The following is a 22,739-nucleotide window of genomic DNA, read 5'->3' as shown; positions in this document are numbered from 1 at the left end:
AGATTGAACAACAACAACAACAACAAAATAACATTTAAGGATATTGATTTTTATGTTTCTGTTTGTTTGCTTATTTGTTTCCTAAGAAATTAGATTAGGCCTTTTCAATGAATCTAGGAAGTGACTGTATTTGGGCTACTGCTTTTTGGTATATTTTTTTTTATTAAAGTATTTAATGTGTTTGATGTTGACAGGGAATACATGAAGGACTTGCTGCATTGAACTGTAGGACACCACAGAGTCAGCTCACCACTAAAAACAAACAAACAAACAAAAAAAACAATTGCATCGAAACTTTTGGATGGAAAGGAAAATCCTGGACTGATTAAGAAGAGGGCTTAGTGTGGAAAAGTAGTGGTGGAATTTGTACAGAAGAGAGCTAATGATTTCAAGTTGAAAAGTTAGAGCTGATCTGTGATAGCATAATACAATTTGTATAGAACTTTACAATCATTTGCTTCATTAATCCATGCACTTTTCTAATGTAGGGTAGCTATTATTATTATTCACATCAAAGGTAAGAGAATGGAGGAAAAAATTATGCTAGATTGGAAAAAAAAAAGAAATGATGATTAAAGATGAGAAACTGCAGACCATTAGAGCATGATTGTGTTAGATTGACATTGGGAAGATTATAGTCCATAGCACTAAAGGAAAAACTCCCAGAGTTCTCCCAAAGATGAACATGGGCAAAATCCTATCATTATAAGTAGCATTACAAAGGAATATTCTGTATTTTTTAGTGTTGCCATGTCAGAGTGGACCTTCCCCTATAATGATAACCAATACTATATTAGAAATAATTTTCTACAGCAGTATATCTTGTTTTTTCCAATATAAGTAATGACTATTATTAATAATAAACATTTTAATAGTTTTGGGTTCCAATTTTTATCCCTTTTTCCTTTTCCCCCTCTCTGAGGCAGCAAACAATTAGATGTGGGTTATACATGTATGATTATATAAAACATTACTATATTTGTCATTTTGTACAAAAAACTTGATTAAAAGAAAAAACTGAAAGTGAAAAATAACATGTTTCAGTCTTTTCCATCAATATCAGTTCTTTCTTTGGAGATGGATAATATGTTTCATCAATAGTCCTTTGGGATTGTGTTGGGTCATTGTATTGTTGAGAATAGTCAAGTCATTCCCAGTTTTCTACTTCCCTTGTAATCTTGGTAACATTAGTTTTGTTTGTGCAAAAGCTTTTTTTAATATAATTTTATTACTTTCCAATTACATATCACATATAAGGATAGTTTGCAACATTTGTTTACACTAGATTTTTAGTTCCAAATTTTTCTTCCCCCCCCCCATCCTCCCCAAGACAGAAAGCAGTTTGACATAGGATGTATATATACAGTCACATCAAACATATTTCTACATTAGTCATCTTGTGAAAGAAGAATCAGAGCACAAAGGAAAAACCTCAAACAAGAAGGAAAATTTTTTAAAAAACAGTCCAAAAGTAGAAACAGTATGATTCAATCTGAACTCATAATTCACAGTTCCACTTTGTGGATGTTGAGAATATTTTCTATCACGAGTTCTTTATAACTGTTTTGTATTGTTGAACTGCTGAGAAGAGCCAAGTCTATCCCCATTGTTCATCACATAATGTTGCTGTTACTGTGTACAATGTTCCCTTGGTTCTGCTCCTCTCAGTCAACATCAGTTCATGCAAGTCCTACCAGGTTTCTCTGAACTCCCTGCTCATTGTTTCTTACAGCAAAATAGTATTCCATTACATTCATATTCCAGTTTGTTTAGCCGTTACCCTATTGATGGGTATTCCCTTGATTTCCAATTCTTTGCCACCACAAAGAGAACTGCTATAAATATATTTGCACATGTGGGTCTTTTTCCCTTTTCTATGGTCTCTTTGGGGTAAAGACCTAGGAGTGGTACCACCAGGTCAAAGGGTATGAACAGTCCCATAGTCCTTTGGGCATAGTTCCAAATTGCTCTCCAGAATGGTTGGATCACTTCACAGCTCCACCAACAACACATTAGTGTTCCAATTTTTCCACAGCTTCTCCAACATTTATTATATTCTTTTTTGGTCATATTAGGCAATCTGATAGGTATGAGGTGGTACCTCAAAGTTGTTTTAATTTGCATTTCTCTGATCAATAGTGATTTTGAGCATTTTTTCATATGGCAATAGATAGCTTGGACTTCATCAGAAAACTGCCTGTTCATATTCTTTGACCATTTCTCAATTGGAGAATGACTTGGATTCTTAAAAATTTGATTTACTTCCCTACATATTTTAGAAATGAGGCCTTTATCAGAAATGCTGGCTGTAAAAATTGTTTCCCGGTTTTCTGCTCCCCTTCTAATTTTGGCTGCCTTGCTTCTGTTTCTATAAAAGCTTTTTAATTTAATGTAATCAAAGTCTTCCATCTTGCATTTCATAATATTCTCTATCTCTCATTTGGACATAAATTGTTTCCCTCTCCATAGATCTGAGAGGTATGCTGTTCCTTCCTCTCCTAATTTATCTATGGTATCACCCTTTATGCCTAGATCTTTTTTTCTTTTTTTGGTGAGGCAATTGGGGTTAAGTGACTTGCCCAGGCTCACACAGCTAGTAAGTGTGTAAAGTTTCTGAGGCCAGATTTGAACTCATGTCCTCCTGAATCCAGGGCTGGTGCTCTATCCACTGCGCCACCTAGCTGCCCCCTTTATGTCTAAATCTTGAACCCATTTTGAACTTATTTTTGTATAAGGTGTAAGATGTTGGTCTATTCCTAGTTTCTGCCATACTATCTTACAGTTTTCCCAGCAGTTTTTCTCAAATACTGAGTTCATATCCCAGAAGCGGTTGTCTTTGGGGTTATCAAACAGTAGATTACTATAGTCATTTACAACTGTGTCTCCTATGCCTAACCTATTCCATTTATCCACCACTCTATTACTTAGCCAATACCACATAGTTTTGATGACTGCTGCTTTATAGTATAGCTTCAAATTTGGTACAGCTAGTCAACTTTCCTGTGCATTATTTTTTATTAATTCCCTTGATATTCTTGACGTTTTGTTTTTCAGATAAATTTTATTATTTTTTTCTAGCCCTATAAAATAAATAATTTTTGGTAGTCTGATATGGCACTGAATAGATACATTAATTTAGGTAGAATTGTCATTTTTATTATATTACCTCAGCCTATCCATGAACAATTTATAGTTCTCCAATTACGTAGATCTGATTTTATTTGTGTGAAAAGTGCTTTGTAATTGTGTTCATAGAGTTCCTCGGCTTGTCTTGGCAGGTAGACTCCCAAGTATTTTATATTGTCTACTGTTACTTTAAATGAAATTTCTCTTTCTATCTCTTGCTGCTTAGTTTTGTTGGTCATGTATAGAAATGCTGATGATTTATGTGGGTTTATTTTATATCCTCCAAAGTTGTTCATTGTTTCAAGCAGTTTTTTAGTTGATTCTTTAGGATTCTCTAAGTATACCATCATATCATCTGCAAAGAGTGAAAGTTTTTATTCCTCCTCACCTATTCTAATTCCTTTAATTCCTTTTTCTTCTCTTATTGCTAAAGGTAACATTTATAATACAATATTAAATAATAGAGGTGATAATGGACATCTCTGTTTCACCACTGATCTTATTGGGAATGCCTCTAACTTATCCCCATTACATATGATGTTTGCTGATGGTTTTAGGTAGATACTGCTTATTATTTTAAGGAAACCTCCACCTACTCCTATGCTCTCTAGTGTTTTTAACAGGAATGAGTGTTGTATTTTTTCAAATGCTTTCTCTGCATCTATTGAGATAACCATGTGATTTGGGTTAGTTTTATTATTGATGTGGTTGATTATATTAAAAGTTTTCTAATGTTGAACCAGCCTTGAATTCCTGGTATAAATTCCAGCTGGTCATAGTGTATTATCCTGGGCATCACTTGCTGCAATCTCCTTGCTAATATTTTATTTAGGATTTTTGCATTGATATTCATTAGGGAAATTGGTCTGTAATTTTCTTTCTCTGTTTTGGCTCTGCCTGGTTTAGGTATCAACCTCATATTTGCATCATAAAAGGAGTTGGTAAAGTATTTTAATTAATTGTTCTCTAAATGTTTTGTAGAATTCACTTGTAAACCCATCTGGCCCTGGAGATTTTTTCTTAGGGAGTTCATTAATGACTTGTTCAATTTCTGTTTCTGAAATGGGCCTATTTAAGGATTTTATTTCCTTTTCAGTTAACTTGGGCAATTTGTATTTTTGTAAACATTCATCCATTTCATTTACATTGTCAAATTTATTGGCATACAGTTGGGTAAAATAGCTCCTAATTATTGCTTTAATTTCCACTTCATTGGTGGTGAAATCACCCCTTTCATTTTTGATACTGGTAATGTGGATCTCTTTCTTTTTTTTAATCAAATTAAACAAAAGGCTTATCTATTTTATTGTTTTTTTCATATAACCAACTATTAGTTTTATTGATTAGTCCTATAGTTTCCTTGCTTTCAATTTTATTAATTTCTCCTTTGATTTTCAGGATTTCTAATTTAGTATTTAGTTGGGAATTTTAATTTGTTCTTTTTCTGGCTTTTTTTAGTTGGATTCCCAATTCATTGATCTCTTCTTTCTCTTTTTTGTTCATGTAAGCATTTAGAGATATAAACTTTCCCCTAAGAACTGCTTTGGCTGCATCCCATAGATTTTGGTATGTTGTCTCATTATTGTCATTCTCTTGGGTGAAGTTATTGATTTTTTTCTATGATTTGTTGTTTGACCCACTCATTCTTTAGGATGAGATTGTTTAGTTTCCAATTAATTTTCAGTCTACCTTTCCATGGCTCTTTATTACTTGTAATTTTTATTGCATCATGATCTGAGAAGGATGCATTTACTATTTCTGCCTTTCTACATTTGACTATGAGGTTTTTGTGCCCTAATATGTGGTCAATTTTTGAGTATGTGCCATGTACTCCTGAGAAGAAGGTATATTCCTTTCTATCCCCATTCAATTTTCTCTAGATGTCTATCATATCTAGCTTTTCTAATATTCTATTCACCTCTTTAACTTCTTTCTTATTTATTTTTCAGTTATATTTATCTAATTCTGAGAGGGGAAGATTAAGATCCCCCACTAGTATAGTTTTGCTATCTCCTTTCTTAACTCATTTAACTTCTCCCCTAAGAATTTGGATGCTATCCCACTTGGGGAATATATGTTTAGTATTAATATTACTTCATTATCTATACTACCTTTTAGCAATATGTAGTTTCCTTCCTTATCTTTTTAAATTAGATCTATTTTTGTTTTTGTTTTGTCTGAGATAAGAATTGCTACCCCTGATTTTTTGACGTTAGCTGAAACATAATATATTCTTCTCCAACCTTTTACCTTTATTCTGTGTGTGTCTCTCTGCTTCAAATGTGTTTCTTGTAAACAACATATTGTATTTTTAATCCACTCTGCTATTTGCTTCCATTTTATGGGAAAGTTCATCCCATTCACATTCACAGTTAAAATTATTAACTGTTTATTTCCCTCCATCTCCTTTTCCCCTTTGTTTATACTCCTTTTTCCCTTCTTTCAACCTATTCCACTTGACCAATATTTTGCTTCTGACCACTGCCTCCCTCAAATTGCCCTTCCTTTTACCAGCTGCCCTTCTTTTTCTTGCCCCTTTTTCCCCCACTTGTGCCCTCCCTTCTATCAATACCACCGTTATTCCCCATCTCCTTTTGTTTCCTTAAAGAGTAAGCTAAGTTTCTTTATACAAATGGGAGTGTATTTTATTCCCTCCCTGAAGCAAATCTGATGAGAGTAAGGTTGCAACAATGCCCACCCCTCCCTTCTTTCCCTCTGTTATAATGAGTTCTTTTTGTGCCTCTTCATATGATGTAATAAACCCCATTCCACCTCCCCCTTCCTCTCTTCCCCAAGTCTTCTTTTATTCTGCCCCTTAAGTTTTTTTATATAATCACATCAAAGTTGATCTAATAACAATACCTTTACAGAGATACAGATCCCAAGAGTTAAAAGTATTATCCTCCCTCATAAGGAGGAAAGCAGTTTAACATCATTTAACAATCTTCCCTCCCTTCCCCTCCCCCGCCCCCCACCATTTACATCTTTATATTTCTCTAGAGTCTTTTATTTAGAGATCAAATTTTCTGTTCAGTTCTACTCTTTTTCTCAGGAAGCTTTTGAAGTCCCCTAGTTCATTGAATGTCCATCGTTTCCTCTGAAAGAGAATGCTCAGTTTTGCTGGGCAGTTGATCACAGGTTGTAATCCAAGCTCGTTTCCTTTCTTGAATATCATATTCTAAGACCTGCTATCCTTTAATGCTGAAGCTGCCATGATATTTAAATGGTTTGTTTCTGGCTGCTTGGAGTATTTTCTCCTTCACCTGATAATTCTGGGGTTTGGCTACAATATTCCTTGAAGTGTTCCTTTTGGGGTCTCTTTCAGGACATGATCAATGGATTCTTTCAATGATGATTTTATCTTCAGATTCTACAATTTCAGGGCAATTCTCCTTGACAATTTCCTGGAATATGGTGTCTAGATTCTTTTCTTGATCATGCCTTTCAGGTAGTCCAATAATTCTCAGATTTTCTCTCCTGGATCTGTTTTTCAGGTCAGTTATTTTTTCAAAGAGGTATTTCACATTTTCTTCTATTTTTTTCAGTCTTTTGATTCTGCTCGGCAGACTCTTATTGTCTCATGGAGTTATCAGCTTCCATCTGCTCAATTTTAATTTTTTCTTTTGCAACATTTATTTTATTTTTTTCCAGTTACATGTAAGGGTAGTTTTCAACATTAATTTTCATAAGATTTAGAATTCCAAATTTTTCTCCCTCCCTCCCTGTCTTTCCTCCCCTCACCACAAGATTGCAACCAGGTTATATATGTACAATCCACAAGTGCTCTTTTCATCCATTCTTTCTATGGGGGTGGATAGTAAGTTTCATCATTAGTTCCTTGGGATTGTCTTGGATCATTGCATTGCTGAGAGTAGTTAAGTCATTCATAATTGGTCATTGAACAATACTGCTGTCACTATGCACAATATCCTCCCAACTCTTCTCACTTCACTATACATCAATGTTCATTAGTCTTTCCAGGTTTTTCTGGGATCATCCTGTTTGTCATTTCCTATAGCACAAGACCATTCCACTACAATCATATACCACAACTTCTTCAGTCATTCCTCAATTGATGGACATTCCCTCGATTCCTGATTCTTATCCACCACAAAAAGTTGCTATAAATACTTTTTGTACAATTTTCCCCCTTTTCTTTTATTCATGATTATTATTGTTAACTGTTTCCCTTCCATCCTATTCCCTTGCCCATGATATTTATTCTATTATCCATCTTCTTTCATCCTTTCACTCTTTGAAAGGTATTTGCTTCTGTCTGTCCTCTCCCCCACTCTGCCCTTCCTTCTTTTGCCCCTCTCTCTTTATCCCCTTCCCCTCCTATTTTCCTTCAGGATTACAGAGATCACTCCACCCAATTGAGTGTATACATTATTCCTTCCTTGAGCCAATTCTAATGAGATTGAGGTCTTTGAGACAATTCTGATGAGTGTTTACTGCCCAGATTAAATAGATTCCTCCCCCCAGTTCAGTGTGTGTGAGTGTTAGTCCCTCCTTGAGGCAACTCTGATGAGTTTAAGGTCTTTCAGCCTTTTCTGATGAGAGTAAAATTCATTTGCTGCCCTGCTTCTATCCTGTCTCTTCCCCACTCCATAAGGCTTTTCCTGTTTCTTTCATGTAGAATTTCACCTCTGCCCTTTACCCGCTAGGTGACACAGTGGACAAAGCATCACCCCTGGACCCAGGGAGATCCCAGCCAAAACCCAGCCTCAGACAGAAGACAGTCACCCACTGTACAACCCCAGGTATGTCCCCCAACTCCAATTTTTTATGGTTCTCTAGGGTCTTGTATTTGAAAGTCAAATTTGCCAATCAGTTCAGGTCTTTTCATCACAAATATCTGAAAGTCCGCTTTTTCATTAAAGTCCCATTTTTTTTTTCCTCTGAAAGATTATGATGAGCTTTGCTGGGTAGGTGATTCTTGATTGTATTCTAATTACTTTGCCCTTTGGAATATCATATTCCATGCCCTCCGGTCTTTTAATGTAGAAGCTACTAGGTATTCTTCTATCCTGACTGGGGCTCCACAATCCTTGAATTCTTTCTTTTGGGCAGCTTGCAATATTTTCTCCTTGACCTGAGAGCTCTGGAATTTGGCTATAATATTCCTAGGAGTTTTCCTTTTGGGATCTCTTTCTGGAGGTGATTGGTGAATTCTTTCAATTTCTATTTTAGCTTCTTCTTCTAGAATATCATGGCAATTTTCCCTAAGAATATGTTGGAAGATGATGTCTAAGCTCTTTCCTTGATCATGGGTTTTAGGTAGACCAATAATTTTCAAATTATCTCTCCTGGACCTATTTTCCAGGTCAGCAGTTTTTCCCAGAAGATATTTCACATTGCCCTCTATTTTGTTATTCATTTGGATTTGCTTTATCATGTCTTGGCTTCTTATAAAGTCACTCATAAAGTCTTGAGCAATTATTTTCATCAGAGTGCTTTTCCATTTGACTTTTCAAGCTATTGACTTTTTTCTCATGTCTTCCCTGCATCACCCTCATTTCTCTTTCCATTTTTTCCTCTACCTCTCTCACTTTATCTTCAAAGTCCTTTTTGAGCACCTCTATGGCCTAAGACCAATTCATATTTTTCTTGGAAGCTTTAAGTATAGGGGCCCTGATGTTTACATCTTCCTCTGAGAGTGCACCTCAGTCTTCCTTGTTACTGAAAAAACTCTATGGTCCTCACCTTTCTTTGTCTGCTCATCTTGCCTTTCTTTTTTTTCTTTCTTTTTTTTTTTTGCAGGGAAATGGGGCTTAAGTGACTTGCCCAAGGTCACACAGCTAGTAAGTGTCAAGTGTCTGAGGCCGGATTTGAACTCAGGTACTCCTGAATCCAGGGCTGGTGCTTTATCCACTGCGCCACCTAGCCGCCCCTCTTGCCTTTTTTTTACTTGCCTTTTAGCTCCTTAAAGTGGGGCACTGTTTCCAGGCTGCAATATCCCAAGCTTAAGAAGTCTGCTCCTGGGGCACAGGGTTCACTGTTGCAAGCTTCTTCTTGCTCTCAGCTGCCCCACTCTCAGCTGTTTTGAGTTGCAGCAGTATCAAGCTGCTTTGCTGAGGTGAGCATCCAGCTGAGATGAGTAGTGTTGAGCCACCCTCCCCTTTCACCCAGGTGAGACATACCTTTCCTGAAGTCTTCTGAATTATCTCAAGTAACAGGGTTGTGTCTCTCTTTTGGTAGATTCTGTAGTTTCAGAATCTGTTTAGAGGCTTGATTTAATGTTGTTTTTTGGGGAAATACGGGAGAGCTCAGACAAGTTCCTAGCTTGTCTCTGCCATCTTGGCTTCGCAGTGCAAAAGCTTTTTAATTTTATATAATCAAAATTATATATTTTATATTTAATTTTATCCTCTATATCTTCTTTGGTCATAAATTCTTCCCCTGACCATAAATCTCATAGATAAATGATTCCATACTCCCTTAATTTACTTATGATATCATTCTTTATGCATAAATCATGTACCCATTTTGACCTTATTTTAGTATATGATGTGAGATGTCAGTCTATACCTAGTTTCTGCCATATACTTTTCCAGTTGTCCCAGCAGGTTTTGTATAAATAATTTTATTTCCATGATGTTTATACTCTGGGAAACAGGTTGCTAAGTTATTTATTGTTCTTTTGTTCTGCCATAGAGTAACAATTTTCTTTCATCTTTATTTGCCCATTCTACCCCATATGTCTTTTGTTCTTTTTAAAATTCAATTTTATTTTATTTTCAAGAAGATCCACATTTTGTAGCTCCCTTCATCTCACCCCAATCTAATCCAATAAACATTTATTAAGCACCTACACTAAGCACTGTGCTGTTATCCATTTCTCCCATTGAGACAAGAAAAACAAAACCATGATACAAACCCATAGTCAAGCAAAACAAACCCCTGAAGCTTTTGTCATATAACTGTGATATAAACATGTATTCTATATATGACATGACATATATATTATATATTAAATATGACAGTGACACTTCAGCAATTTGTTTTGCTTGACTACATGTGTTTATATCAATGGTTTTGTTTTATATACCAGAGTTCAGAATGAAGCACGTATATATGTGTATGCATACTTCAATCTGAACTCTGAGTCAATCACCTCTCTGTCAGGAGGTAGGTAGCCTGTTTTGTCACACATCCTATTGTGAGAAAATAATGGGGTTTGGGGATTCTCAGAGACCCCCTCACTTGAGGGACTAACTACCTGACTATTTTTTTTTTAGTGAGGCAATTGGGGTTAAGTGACTTGCCCAGGGTCACACAGCTAGTGAGTGTTAAGTGTCTGAGGGCAGATTTGAACTCAGGTACCCCTGACTCCAGGGCCGGTGCTCCATCCACTGAGCCACCTAGCTGCCCCACTGCCTGACCTTTTAAGACTGGCCCAGAGTCAGCCAAGTGGGACCTGGAACTGTGAATGGGGATTAAAACCACATCCACCTAAAAGCCTTGTTCCCGCCAGAGCATCTGTTCTCTGGACTCTGGCATCACCATGCATTGCACAGAACCACCCTCAAATCCAGTGAACCAATAGATTTGAATGATACTAGCCAATTAGCTTTAAGCAGTGTGTGTAAGGGCCTCCTCTCTGCCTTCCCTCAGAGAGCTTACCTCACTGTTTGCTCTCTTGGCCCAGGAATTTGGAGAGAGCAGATGTGGCTCATTTTCTCTCTCCTCCCCTAGATCCCAGCTGGGCTTTCTAAACTTTCAGAGAGATATGTCCACTCTCTTTACTAATATTTAATATGCTTTAATAAATGCTTAATGCTACAAGACTGGTGTAGTAGCCTCTAATTTCTTAATAATATATATATATATATGATAAAACCCCAGCTACATTCTCTAAACTTGGGACAATTATAGGGCAACCACACTTAATTTTACTCTCCACACTATGGAACCATATTCAGTCACTGTGCTGATCATAGTTCTTAAGTCCTTAACAACATGCTAGTCCAGAAGCAAAAGTGGTCTGTCAAAAAATTGCAAGTTACTTAAAATCAATTCACTATTTATTGAATAAGCTGCCCCAAAGTGCTATAACATACACTGCCTTGGCTTATTATCACAAATCCTGTAAATCATTGTGTGCTCATGGCTTATTGACAGATTGTAAATATAAAAAATAGATCCATGTAGCAAGAGTGATGGAGCATTTGATATCCACATAGAAATTTTATTATTTAAAATGTTGTTCAAACTTTTCTCAGTTATATCCGACTCTTCATGACCCCATTTGTGGTTTTTTTTGGCAAAGATACTAGAGTGATCTGTCATTTCCTTCTCTAGTTCATTTGATAGATGAGGAAACTGAGGCAAACAAGGGTTAAGTTACTTGCCCAGGGTCAAACAGCTAGTAAGTGTCTGAGGCTGGATTTAAAGTCAAAGTAATCCAGATTCCAGAGCCAACTCCCCATCCACTGTACCACCTAGCTGCCCCTAAACATTTAAAACATGCCACCAATCTAATGTCAAGAACAGTTAATATAAAATGTATCATGTTTCAGAGAGACAGACAAAACCAATTATGGTTCTGCCTGACCTTAAAGCTATTATCTTCTCTCCTAAACAGAACTATGTTTAGCTTCAAGATTGGAAAAAAAAAACAACACACAGTCAAATCAAAACATCTTATTAACCACTTGATGCATACAAATGACAGTAACTTATATGGTTCCACCAAAAATAAAAATAAAAAGGCTCTACCTTGTGAGTTCTTTCTTTAATGATATCAAAATGAAATTTGTATTCAAGTTTTGTTTTGGATTTTTTGTAAGAAGAAAGTTTATAATGTATACTACAAGACTTTAAAGGTTTTATTTCAGCTGATAGCTACAAGTCAAGGTGAAACATCAGTTGGCACATAAAGCAGGCTATTTCTATGGGGCAAGTGGGTTTCTGAGTATGAATGATTTTCCACATTTACTTAGGGTGTCCAGAAAACTGATGTTTATGACAGGTTCATGATAAGTCTATGATTGATTCTGAAGGTAATTTGTTATATTTGAGGGTAGAAGATTGGTAATTTTTTTTATTGGTCTGAGAGGATGCTAGAGAGGACAGACTCAGTCTTTTCATTGTCCTTACATAAAATGGATTCAAATAAATGTTAGAGCATGAAGGAAAATGTATTGGATGAAAGGAACTGCCCATTTTAAATTCGAATGGAACCGTTCTGAAATGAAGTTGCTCATGTTAACAAAGGGAAATAAGTATTGCATGGATTATAACAAATTTGGGGAGTTCTCTAACAAAAATTTGTGCAATATTAACAAAACCTGGTGTCCATCACTCTGTTATCAAACTATATAGGTTGAAAAGAGATCAAAGAGGGGGCAGCTAGGTGGCACAGTAGATAAAGCACCAGGCCCACATTCAGGAGGACCTAAGTTCAAATCTGGCCTCAGATACTTGACACTTAGTAGCTGTGTGACCCTGGGCAAGTCACTTAACCTTCATTGCCCAGCCCCCCCCCCAAATCAATCAAAGATTAGAGAGCAGACAAATAAAATCTAAAAGAAATAGGATGAGGTAGAGATCATACCTGTTATGCTTTATGCTACCTCAGTTGTACACATGTGGATTGCCTCTGCTCAATATCTATACTTTGAAAGCTTTACATGGGATAAGAACAAAAACAACAGTAGCAGTAATTATGAAAATGGAGTGTGAAAAAAATAATGGGTTTTGAAATGCCCAGAGCCCCACCCTGTTCCAGGGAATTATAATAAGATTGATTGGATTGACTTTGCTGATTTACTCACTTGGAGTTAACTTGGTTGGAACTACACCAACCTGAAGGCCTGGCCCTGAGGGGGTGTGTACTCTGAACTCTGACCTTAGCATGTTCTGCTCATGGACCATCCTCAGGTCCAGTGGGGCCAATGAATTTGGGTGATACTAACCAATTAGCTTGAACCAGTGTGTAAGGACTGCCTCTCCTCTGGACCCATAGGAAGCTTCCACAATCAGTTACTCTTGGTGACAGACGACTTGTAGGAAGAAACAGGCCAGGCTGAGCTCTGTTCTCTCTTCTAGGCTACATAGGTCTGAACTTTCAGAGACATGTGTGCTCTCTTTACTAATATTTAATAAACGCTTAATGCCCCCAAACTGGTGCTAAAGCTTCTAATTTATAAGTAGCAATAGATTAGAAACCCTAGCTAATTTTCCCCATACTTAGGACAGAAATAAGGTGACTACATACAGTTTTACTCACCACAGGAGGCAGAAAAAATTTAGAGCCTACAGCATTACTAGAAAAACACATTTATATGACCAAAATTCTTCACAAAAAATTCACCATTCTTCATAATCCAAAAGATGTCAATTCCTTGTCCTACATATACAAACTCACAAGTACCTTTGAGAATCCAGCAAATAAATTATACTGTGAGCAGAGTATTAAGAGAGGCAAAATTGTTTCCCAAAATCACTTAAACATAACATTGAACCACCAAAGTGTAAGAATATTTGAATAGAGGTTGCCATAACAAAAACTTCCAAAATACATGGGATGAAAATTGCTCAAAATATAGAGACATAGACGAAGGAATCAAAACCATATCTAAACAAGAGGAAACACATTATCACCATCATCCTGTCCACTAATGGAGTAGTCCCAAAAATACATTAATTGATTCCAAAGAATAAGAGTCTACAACTCAACATATTGATTCAATTAGAAAAAATAATAATTTTATCCAGATGTTACCTCTTTAGGTCAGGGCCTCTTCACCCCTCACCCAGATTTTTTTTAAAACCTCCCAACTGAACTGCCTGCCTTGAGTCTCTTACCATTATAATCCATCCTACACACTACTTTGAAAATAATTTTCCTCAAGGCCCAATGTAACCATGTGACATTTATACTCAAACAACAACAGTGGTTTCCTATTTACTCTAACATAAAATGTAAGCTTCTCCTGTGCATACCCTTTGACCCAGAAATACCACTTTTGGGTCTTTTTCCCAAAGAGATCATGGAAAGGGGAGAGGGACCCACATGTACAAAAATATTTATAGCTGCTCCGTACATGGTAGCAAGGAATTGGAAGATGAGGGGATGCCCATCAATTGGGAAATGGTTGGACTAGTTGTGGTATATGAATGTAATGGAATACTATTGTGCTGTAAGAAACACACATATCCATATGCATATATGTACATACACACTTATATGTATACATACACTATACATATGTGTGCACATTTATATATGCACATGTTGTCTCCCCCATTAGAATGGAAGTGCAGTAAGACTAGGGATTGTTTCATTCTGTGTACTTGTTTGCCAATGTAAAGGCCAGTACCTGGTATGTAGTAAACACTTAATAAATATTGTTGAATAAATGTTGTTGAAACAATAAAGAACAACAGTAGGATAGCAACCTGTGTCAAGACCAGTACTATTAAACTCCATTGAAAATAAAGGTACTGGGGCAGCTAGGTTGGGCAGTGGATAGAGCACTGGCTCTGGAGTTAGGAAGACCTGAGTTCAAATCTGGCCTCAGACACTTAACACTTACTAGCTGTGTGACCCTGGGCAAGTCACTTAAGCCCAATTGCCTCAACAAAAAGAAAGGAAGGAAGGAAGGAAGGAAGGAAAGAAGGAGGGAAGGAAGGAGGGAAGGAAGGAAGGAAGGAAGGAAGGAAGGAAGGAAGGAAGGAAGGAAGGAAGGAAGGAAGGAAGGAAGGAAGGAAGGAAGGAAGGAAGGAAGGAAGGAAGGAAGGGAGAAAGGAAGAAAGGAAGAAAGGAAGAAAGGAAGAAAGGAAGAAAATAAAGGTACTGAGGCAGCTAGGTGGCTCAGTGGATAAAGCACTGGCCCTGGATTCAGGAGGATCTGAGTTCAAATTCAGCCTAAGAAACATGACACTTACTAGCTGTGTGACCCTGGACAAATCACTTAACCCTCATTATCCTGCAAAAAAAAGAAAGAAAGAAAGAAAGCTGAGGAAGAAGACTAATAATAATAAATCAACAAGTACATAAAACACATAAGATGATGGAGGTAGAAAGGGATAATGTTCTCACTTGATTTATACATTCAAACTACTTTTTATTTGCAAATTCACTTTGAATAGAATGTTCTATTTCCATATCATGTCTATATTACACAGACTGGGCATATAATTTCTAACAATGTGATCATTTTAGCAAAATTTCATTATCGAAAAATTATTTAGATGTCCTATAAAAGTGGACTAAAATAATTTTGCCCATACCAATGAACTAGTGAACTTGAGAAAGATTACATACATCACTACCAAAATAACAAAATCTAGTTTATGAGTTGTAACAAGATAGTAATTTAATTTCATAAACCTATTTTAACAAATAGTTCTACTCAAAGTTTCAAGAAAAGCAGAAGATAACAAAGTAGGTTAATATTTAGCAAATTTTAGGGCAGCTAGGTGGCGCAGTTGATAGAGCAACAGCCCTGGAGTCAGGAGTACCTGAGTTCAAATCCAGCCTCAGACACCTGACACTTACTAGCTGTGTGACCCTGGGCAAGTCACTTAGCCCCAATTTCCTCACTAAAAACAAAAACAAAAATTTAGCAAATTTTTTTGAAGTATTTTTGTTAATAAATATATTAGGTAATACAAACTATATTCTCTAAAGATAACTAAAATTGTATTCAACATATAAGATTAAGGGCATTGTGCTAGCTATCATATTGGGTACTAGGACTGATGTGGGCTGGAATTTGGGATCCAATTGATCGTGAGTCATCCCACAAGGATTACAAGACTCAGTTTCCCAAGTTTTATTGCAATATTGTGAGTGAACACAGGGAGCGAACCAGAAAACTGGAAAGGTATTTCTTGAATAGTGAAAGAAAAGACAGTTATATTTATAGTATGAATAAATTGATTATCAGTGTCATTATAATAACCTCCACCTTAGGGAGGTACTGGGGAGGGTTTATTCTAATTTGGAGTTCCTGGGGTCCTAAGCCACCCCCTGAAGCAGGTACCTTTTTCTGTGGAAGTGTGTTTTGGGGGCTTATACATCATAAGGTGAATCTGGGGACAAATTTGTCCTTTTCTGCACATTTCCCTTTCTTATTTCCATGGCTAGTTTCAAAACATCTTCATTTTTTCATTAGAATTTCTATACCCTGTCTTGTGTCTCATTATTATTTGACCTGCCCCCTTTATGTTCCTGTTATGGGTACTGATTACTGTGGGTTCAAGAACCTAGCATCCTGATTTGTAAGTTATCCACTAACTGGGGTCTGAATTCCTTTTAGAGCTAATATCTGCATTAGAGCTTGGGTCTTAGGTTTTTCTATTACCCTTTTTTTGCTTCCTACATCAGAACTACACAGAAATACATAGTACATATGTGCTATATCATATATTGGCCCTCCCTCACTTAAATCCAATTCAGTGCAAGTCATGACATCATCCTGATGTCATGGTTCTCTTCAAAAACGAAGGACAAACAACAGCAGCAGCATATATTAGCCCACCATGTACAATATGAAACTTTGATACATATCATAAGAATTCAGAGATGAAAATGATCACTAATGAAGTTGTTAACTTGTAAATTAAGGAAACAATCAATATAGGAGAAAATAAGGTCTTTAATCGGGGCAAGAGGAGCTATTGCCCCTGGGATCACAAAGCAAGAAGCTAGGAATACCCAAAGATGGGACAGGGTTTTTATGGGGCAACAGAACAAAAGGGAACTTAATGTAAATGAACCTTTAACAAAAGAAACCACAGAACTGCTCCTGAGTTAAGTATAGACTCTACTTAACTCTAAATAGAAACTACTTAATGTAGGTGGACCCTTTTACATAATAACATAAAGTCCAGGCAGTAAGGTGGGGAACCATTGGGAGGGGATAGTTTGCTTGAGGGGAGGTGGGGGAGATCCATAAGTTGATCAAGAGTCTAGAATTGACAAAGATTGGTTAGTCCCAGGCAATTCATTGGCCTGGGAATAGAGAGCAGGTGGGGATCAGTCAGTTCTCTAAATTTGTAGTTATCAAAGTCAACCAACTATTTAAGTGCTTATTATGTTCCAGGCACTATGGTACATGCAATACAAAGGCAAAATCAAAGTCCTTGCCCTCAATGAGTTTACATTCTACCAAGTTATGAGATAGTTAGAAAAGACTTTATGGAGTTAAATTCACTGGGGAGTAGGAAGTAGAATTAGATAAGGAGTAGCCTGCGAGGTAGTCAGAAATCCATAATAGTCTTTGCAGGGTTGTTATGAAGAAAATATTTTGTTATTGATAACTGAGTGGGATATGTTGGACTTGAGTCAGTTCAGACTGAGACTGGGGTCTGGAAAGTACCCAGTCCCTAGTCTCTGTTATTGTTAGACCATTCTGTCCATATTCCATCCCATTGCTAAAACACACCTCTTCCCCCCCTTGTTCTGAGGCCAAGCAGGAGAGCTTTCTCCTGTTAGTGCAGACCCACCCTGATACTTCCTCTCCCTTCTTGTATTCCTAAGCCCTAGCTCCTGGTACAAGCTCCTGGTACCATCTCTCCCTTCTTCCCCCTAAACCCCTCCTTACACGGGTAGAGTGGTTTCACCCTTTCCCCCTCCCCTTCTCTCCAGCTCTCAAACCCAGCTGAGCATACCTCCATACCGTGATCACACACTGAACACACATTCTGGGTGAGACAGAATTGGATGTTAGATTGTGAGCTCACCCTGTGCACAAGGGGACTGCTCCCTCAAACTTCCGTAAAAATCCAACTCATGAACTCCTCAGCACACTCCTCATCTCTTGCATGAGGTTACCCATTCTCATGAGAATGACATAAATCTGTCTCTGCTTGACTTTGTGGTCTCCTCAAATTATTTGGGTAAACTGAGGCAATTGTCCCATACAATAATCACAAATTTACTAAGAACTGACTGATCCCCACCTACTCTCCATTCCCAGGCCAGTGAATTGCCTCTCTTTGTCAATGAATTGACCAGTATTTGTCAATTCCAGACTCTTGACTTATGGACCCCAAGCAAAATGATCCCCCACCTAGACTTTCTTATTATTTAAAAGGGTTCATTGTTTCTATTTAGAGTTAAGTAGCATCTATACTTAACTCTAGAGCAGTTCTATATTTTCTTTTGTTAAAGGTTTATTTACATTAAGTAGTTAGTAATTTCTGTATTGGAGCAGTCTTTTTGTTCCTTTGTTTTGTTACCCCATAAAAACCCTGTCCTTGCTTCCTATCTTTGGGTATTCCTAGCTTATTACTTTGGCTTTTTGTTTGTTTGTTTGTTTGGTTTTGGTTTGGGGGTGTTTTTTTTTTTGGTGAGGCAATTGGGGTTAAGTGACTTGCCCAGGGTCACACAGCTAGTAAGTGTGTAAAGTGTCTGAGGCCGGATTTGAACTCAGGTCCTCCTGAATCCAGGGCCGGTGCTCCATCCACTGTGCCACCTAGCTGCCCTAGCTTATTACTTTGTGATACCAGGAGCTATAGTTCCTCTGCCAGGATTAGACATTATTTCTCCTATATTGATTTTCCTTAATTTACAGGTTAACATTATCAATAAACCACCATTAAAAATAGCTAGCATTTAACGTTTATCAAGTGCTTTACATATGTTATCTTACTTGATCCTCTCAAAAGCCTAGTGATCTAGGTGTCTTATTATCCCCATTTCACAAATGGGAAAACTGACATTGAAAGTTTATGCACCTTGCCAGGATCTAGCTAGGGAAGGACTGAATCAGCTCTTTCTGACTCAAAGTCTGGTAATCTATCAAGCAAGTTATTTTACATTGCTCCGGCTTTTATATCTGTTAATACCAGTGGCTTGATAAAAGTCATAGAAAGAGAAAGGCTCAGGAAAGATCGAGTAGTCAACAGTATCAGGCACTATATAGAAGGATCTAGAAAAACAAGAGTTGGGAAAAGGTTGCTGAATTAAGCAATCCAGTGATCTTTGAGGACCTCAGGGAGTGAAATAACCTGCATAACTTGTAATTTTATCATCCATTTATTTATCTATTTATTTATTCATTCATCCATTTGTTTAGTTATTAATCTGCTTGCTCATTTATTTATTATTTGTTTGTTTATTTGTTCATCTATTTATTTGTTTTTAGGTGTAATAAACATTTTTATTTATAGTTTGGGGTTCCAATTTTTATCCCTCCTTCCCTCTATCCCCACCCCCCTCCTTGAGGCAGAAAGCAATCAGATATGGGTTATACATGTATGATTATGTAAAATATTACCATATTTGTCATTTTGTACAAGGAAACTTGATTAAAAGGAAAAAAATGAAAGTGAAATATAGCATGCTTCAGTCTGTGTTCCAGCAATATCAGTTCTTTCTTTGGAGATGCATACTTTGTTTCAGCAATAGTCCTTTGGGATTGTCTTGGATCATTGTATTATTGGAAATAGTTAAGTCATTCACAGTTCTTCATCAAACAATATTGCTGTCTCTGTGAATGATGTTCTCTTGGTTCTGCTCACTTCACTATAAAACAGTTCATACTAGTCTTTCCAGGCCTTTCTGAAATCATCCTGCTTGTCATTTCTTATAGCACAATAATATTCCATCACCATCATATACCACAGCTTGTTTAGCCATTTCCCAATTGATGGGCTTTCCTTAGATTTTCAATAACTTGTAATTTTTGCAAATGATAATAATTATTTAGAAATACCTGTGTTAATGAAAAGAATACCTTATAACATTATACTTGGTCAGAAATGTCCTAACCACAGGTATAAGTAATAAAACAATGAATTTGTTCTAGGGTACTAGATAAAATGGATGTTTTTTTCTATCATTTAATGATAGCTAAACATCACGTACTGGGGACATAAAGATAACAGTCCCTGACTTCAAGGAGCTACCAGACTAATCAGGGAGAGAATGTATAAAGAACTACTTAAAAACAAGATATTTGCAGGATAAATTGGAAGTAATTCAGAGGGAAGACATTGCTAACATTAAAGGGGAAAAAGGAAACTTTTTTTGTTTGTTTGGGGGTGTTTTGGTTGTTGTTGTTGTTTTGGTGGCAATGAGGGTTAAGTAATTTGCCCAGGGTCACACAGCTAGTAAGTGTCAAGTGTCTGAGGTCACATTTGAACTCAAGTCCTCCTGAATCCAGGGCTGGTGCCACCTAGCTGCCCCCTGAAACATCTTATAGAAGGTGGAATTTTAAGGGGTACTTGAAGGAAGATTTAAAGGTAATTCACCTCAGGTGCCACTTCTGGCAAGAAGCTTTCTCTAATTCCCCAAGATTCTACTTCTCTCCCCAAATAATTATTTCAAATTATTTACTTCTCTTAGATGCCGCCCCCCCACTCTCCCCTCAGTAGAATGTAAGGTAGCCAAGGAGAGAAATTCAATTTTTTCTCTTTGTAGCCTGAGCATTTCATGTACTTCAATGGTATTTCAATGAAATGTGGATTCTATCAAAGTGGGTAATCACTCCAGGGATTCATATCACAAACCACTATATATATTCCCCAAAATTCCCAAGAGAGTACAAGTAATGTGCTGGTGGCCTTCCTTTAGAAATCTTGACATTTCAAGGATGCCAATTGAGCAAATAGGCTATCCATCAATTAGCTGATGCTTTTACCACATGAACAGCACACTTTTTTCTCCCTGGTTGAATAATTCTCAGATATCATCCTCTAACACTGTTTCCCTTGAGCAATTCTTAGTTAGCAATATGCTGCAGTCTACTCATAATCTCCATATGCTTTTCCGTTGCCTGTGGTGTGACACTCAGCTGTAATTCTTTAGAAACTGAGGCAAATTCATATCTTGCAGCCATAAAGCATCACTGAAAGAATATTGATATTAATAGGTTGGGATTTTATTTCAGAAACAAACTAAGAATTTGTTAAAGCACTATGAAATTTCCAAAAGCCAATTAAGCCCTCTATCTCCCTCTCTTTAAATTTTTGATTAGGGAGAGACATAGGGAGCAGAGAGGACTGTGTGTGCTGGGGTTGGGGTCTGGCTAAAAGCAAGTCACACAGAACATTCCAAAATTCCAGGTCACAGATCCAGAGTTAACGAAGGAGGGAACCTGGGGCCAGAGGTGATGTTTCAGAGTAAGGAGTAGTGGGTAGTAATTCCTATGCCATGAATTAAAAACAAAAACAAGTTCAGAATCAAACATCAGCCATGTGTCTGAGACCTAAGTAGCAGAGCAATCTCAGTCCCAGCTTCTAGTCCAGTCTAAAGCTTACAGAGATATAACCAAGGCAGGAATCCCAGACCAAAGGGGAACCTGAAATTATGTTATTCCAAACCAGAAGAGTTTCTCAGGTGGCTGATAAAGACTGAGGCTAGTAGCACCTTACTGTTACTCAGATGCAAATCCAGATGCAAATCAAGAACAGAACTCAGATAAAGGGGCAGCCTTAAGATTCTGGACTGAACTAGACCACTTTGGGAGTACTGAAAGTTTACAGATCCCAAGGCTGAGCTGTACTGGAGATCCTGAAATAACACAACTCTCAATAAACCAAGGAATCATCAGCAAAATAAGTCCAGACCCTCCTACCAAAAAGGTGCAGAGCCCAGCCATAACATCAAATCTGAAGTCAGGAAGTAGGCTAGAAAATTTACCAAACAAACCAGAAAGAATCCCACTATAAAAAGCTATTATGTTGACAGGGATATTCAAGACCCACATCCAGAAGAACTGAATGAATCCAAAATAGGCAAAACCTCAAAGCTTTAGGCAAAGACTGAATTAGAATCCTTAGAGGAGATGGTGCATGAGTTTTTTAAAGGAGTTTAAAGGGTTTTATAAATTAAATGACATTGCTAAAGGGGGAAATGAAAAAGAAATAAGAACTATGGAGGGAAGAACTGGAAAGGGAATTAATAGCTTGGCATAAAAGGTAAAATAAAAGTTTGTTTAAGCAATAAGCTCGGGGACATCTAGGTGGGTGCAGTGGATAAAGCACTGGCCCTGGATTCAGGAGGACCTGAGTTCAAATCTGACCTCAGACACTTTATACTTACTAGCTGTGTGACTCTGGGCAAGTTACTTAACCCTCATTGCCCCAGGAGGAAAAAAAGAAAAACAATTAACTCACTAAAAATTATAATGGACCAAATAAAAGCCAAAGAATCCATGAAACAACAAGAAATATTGAAACAAAATTAAAGATAGGACAAAATGTAAAATACCTCAAAGCAAAATCAACTGACCTGGTAAATAGACCATGGGGGGGAGGAGGGGGTGGGATATAAATTGAATTTCCTGAATGTGATGACCAGAGAGAGAGCGCACACATAAGAATTTCGAAAAATCTTAAAAAAGAAAATTGTCCACATCTCTTGGAACAGGAAGGCAAAGTAGAAGTAAAAAGGCTCCACTGGTCACCTCCTAAGAGAAACACGCAAACAAAAATTCTTAAAAACATCATAGCCAAAATCTAGAACTTTCAGGTTAAACTAAAAAAATAAAAACAACCAGAAATAAACATTTTCAAGTACAGAAGAGCCACAGTAAGAATCACGCTCTATTTACAGCCATCTCTTTAAGGGATTGGAGGGCTTGGAATATGATATTCTATAAGGCAAAGGATATATGACACTATTTGGCTGCCATAAGTAGCTGAAAGAATAT

This window comes from Dromiciops gliroides, chromosome 4, assembly GCF_019393635.1.
Source record: "Dromiciops gliroides isolate mDroGli1 chromosome 4, mDroGli1.pri, whole genome shotgun sequence".
Lineage (NCBI taxonomy): Eukaryota > Metazoa > Chordata > Mammalia > Microbiotheria > Microbiotheriidae > Dromiciops > Dromiciops gliroides.
This window is presented reverse-complemented; position numbering follows the sequence as displayed.